The sequence below is a fragment of the Dipodomys merriami genome, unplaced genomic scaffold (genome assembly GCF_024711535.1).
Source record: "Dipodomys merriami isolate MVZ:Mamm:240054 unplaced genomic scaffold, mDipMer1.0.p SCAF_392, whole genome shotgun sequence".
Lineage (NCBI taxonomy): Eukaryota > Metazoa > Chordata > Mammalia > Rodentia > Heteromyidae > Dipodomys > Dipodomys merriami.
The window spans coordinates 255156-258365 of record NW_027205515.1 but is presented as its reverse complement, the minus strand read 5'-3'; positions in this window follow the sequence as shown (position 1 = coordinate 258365).

The following is a 3210-nucleotide window of genomic DNA, read 5'->3' as shown; positions in this document are numbered from 1 at the left end:
CCATTTGATTTGTGCTCAGATGTTAGTTGGAACTAATGAATACACCAAAAGTCACTACTTGGGGTCTCCTGACTATTTACTAGGTGATGGGAGGAAAAGGGTTTGATAACATTAGATGAACTCTGGATTAAGATTCAGCCTGAGCCTCCAGATCCTCAGTGGGTGGGGAGGTCCCCATGTTGGCCCCCAAGTCCAGGGAATGTAGACAACCCAGCCTCTGCCTCCAGATAAACAGTTCCTTGTTCCCTTCTCAGATCTAAATTCTTTGTGCCTCCTTGTGTGTGAATCTGGGACTCTATCTCAGGCTCCACCGCACCCTGGGAGCCAAACCAAAACCTCAACCCTGTCTTTCTACATCTCTATCTTTGCTTCACAGCTTTTCTGGCTTCATCTGTCTCTGTTTTCAGGTCTCTGTCTCTTCATAACACCCCCTCCCTCTTTGTTAATTCAAAGGCTTCTCACTGAGCCCCTCCCCACTTTCCCAGAATAACATTGAGTAAAATGAGATAAAACCCTGCCACCATCCGCCCATAGGTTTGTGTGTGTGTGTGTGTGTGTGTGTGTGTGTGTGTGTGTGTGTGTGTGTTCCCTATCCTACTCCCTTCAGCCCCCTCCTTCAGGGCTACAACCCCCTCTTATAATGTCAGATAATTGCTGGTGTGCAGCTCCTGAGGAGCCAGAGCTGATACCAGGAAAGGAGAAAGGGGGAGAGAAATAAATAATAATCTGCCTCCATTCAGCGTATATAGGTTACCTGATTTACATATATGCTAATAATGCTATAATTACCCTGCTGTTCTGGCCTATGATCAAGTTCTATAAATACATAGGATAGCAGAGATACTTCTAGCAACACCACCCCCCAGATTAGCAAGCATATGTATGTATACGTGTGCATTTATGTGTACTCAAGTCTGTGAGCTTCTCTTTGTTAGCAGGAGCTCAGCTCTTTGGATGTTCAGCTGGCCCTCCTGTGTTTGAGGCAATTCCAAGGGAGGCAAAATGAGAAACCATTCTACTTCCATTTCATTCTTGTATTTTGGAAGTTATGGCAATTTTTAAGAGAATCAATGATTCCCCCAAATTATTGAGTCACTTATTATCACCTCATTGCTTCCACCTTCCACAGTTGCATCCATAGTTTGGAAAACAGAGGAAGGGAAGCTCCCACATCCTTGGCCTATTGAGTTGTTTCAGAAGGTGTTGTCAAGAGAGAGGAGGAGGAACATTTGCCCTTGCCCAAATCTGCCTGACTCTCCTAGCACACCCCCAATTCCCTCAGGAACCAGGGGTGAGATTCACAGGGGGTGTGCAGATTTTTGGGTGATGGTAGCAGAAATGGGGAGGAGGCTTGGAGGAACATAAAAGATGCAATCCACAGCTGTCTGCTTTTAATTATAATTATCCCCTTTCGCTTCCTTTCTGGCTAATGAGGGGGGGATTTAAATTCCCCCCTTTTCTCCTCCTCCCTCCTTTCCCTGGAATTGAGGGGTGGGGTGAGTTCAGGGTCCTCCTCCCCTTCCTCTTCTATCCCCTGGTTACTGGGAGAAAGGCAGACTCCAGAGGGTGGTGACAGTATGAAGAGATTTGTAGGAACAAAAGAAGGACAGGTTTGGATTGCTGGACACGTCCCAGAGTTGGAGAGACCCCCCCCCATTCCACTGGCACCCCCTCCCTTCAACCCCCCAGCTCCCTAGACAAGGAACTCAATGTCTTCCAGCCGGTGAGAAAGGAGCTAACAGGAGCCCCGGTCTAGAGGGAAGGGGGAGGGAAGGGGTGGGTAGTTGGGGGGGGGACTGCAAAATTAGTCTCAAAGGATCTTTATTTCTGAGCTAGTGAAGCAGATGTAATCAAGGGGAGAGAAAATAATCATAATGGAAGGAATGGGGGAGGGGAAGCTGGGCTGGAATGGGGGGACTGGGCCAGGAACAAGGCTGGGAATTAGGGGGTAGAGAACTTTGAGTGGGGGAGTCTAGTGCCTTATCCCATGGGGAAAGAAGGACCAGGTCTGTAGATTTAGCCCTCAGCCCTCAGAATCTCTCATTCGGATCTTAGGAAAGCCTTGGTCAGGAGGTAGCTGGAAGGCACCCGGGAGAAGAGAGCCCCCTACCCCACCCCCAGTTGAGGGGGGTAGTGAGGAGAAGGGAGATTGAAAGCAGTGGGGGAGGGTGGGAGAGGGGAGCTGGCCCGAGACTCAAGTGGCCTCCAGGTCTGTGGGACAAAAGTTGGAGGGAGATTTGTGTATGAGAGAAAAGGGGAGGGGGCTATGGGGAACAGGGGGCTTTGACAATGAACTTGAGACAAACTTCATTAGCATGCAGGCCTGCTGTCTGTCACGTTGAGCTCAGACCGAGTTCCCATGCAGGCCAGGAAGAGTGGGAGGGAGAAAAAGGGAGGGGCTGAGGGTGGGGTGAAAGAGAGAAAAGAGCCCCGACCATTGTATCATTCTGGGCCCCAGCTTTCACCAAATATCGGGACCCCAGCCCTGGAAACCAACCCCCAAATCTCTCTCTCCTTGAAGACCAGGGTAATTTATCTCTCACTTTGAGTCTGTGGTCGCACCCCTCCTCTCTGTCTAGACTTCCAAGTACTGACCATCCTCCCTCCGTCCAGCTCCCAGCCTTCATCTTCCAATTGTCACTTTTTCCTTCACAACTAAGAACCTGGATTTGCAATTTGCTCAGCTGACAGGGGTTAGTGGGTTGAGAAGGAGGCTTGAAAGAAGGGGACTGAACACTCCAACCTTTAGATGGAAACTGGACCTCTGTTTAGGACTCCCATCAACTCTCTACCCTAGACACACACACACACACACACACACACACACACACACACACACACACACACACACACACACACACCAGTCAATCACCTCAAGTTCAAAAGTGAATTAAACTGGAAGGGGTGTTGGGACAGGGGTACTTCTGTCATTCCCTTTTTCCTGTTTCCTTAGGGGACTAGGGTGGCCTGGAGAAACAATAGTGTCCTCTTCCTGTTCAGGTTAGCAAAGGCAGTAGAGGACATGGGAACAGAGGGGAGATGACAAAGACCCCTTCCTATACAGGCGTGAGAAGGAAGGTGGGGGCTCCTCATCTGAGTGGGCTGTTATTTTGGTGGTAGTGGTGTCTCCAGATAGGGTCAGCACCCCCTTTTTGCCGCCTTTCTAGGGAGCAGCAAGAGAAAGAAAGAGAGAGGCAAGCAAAATTCCTG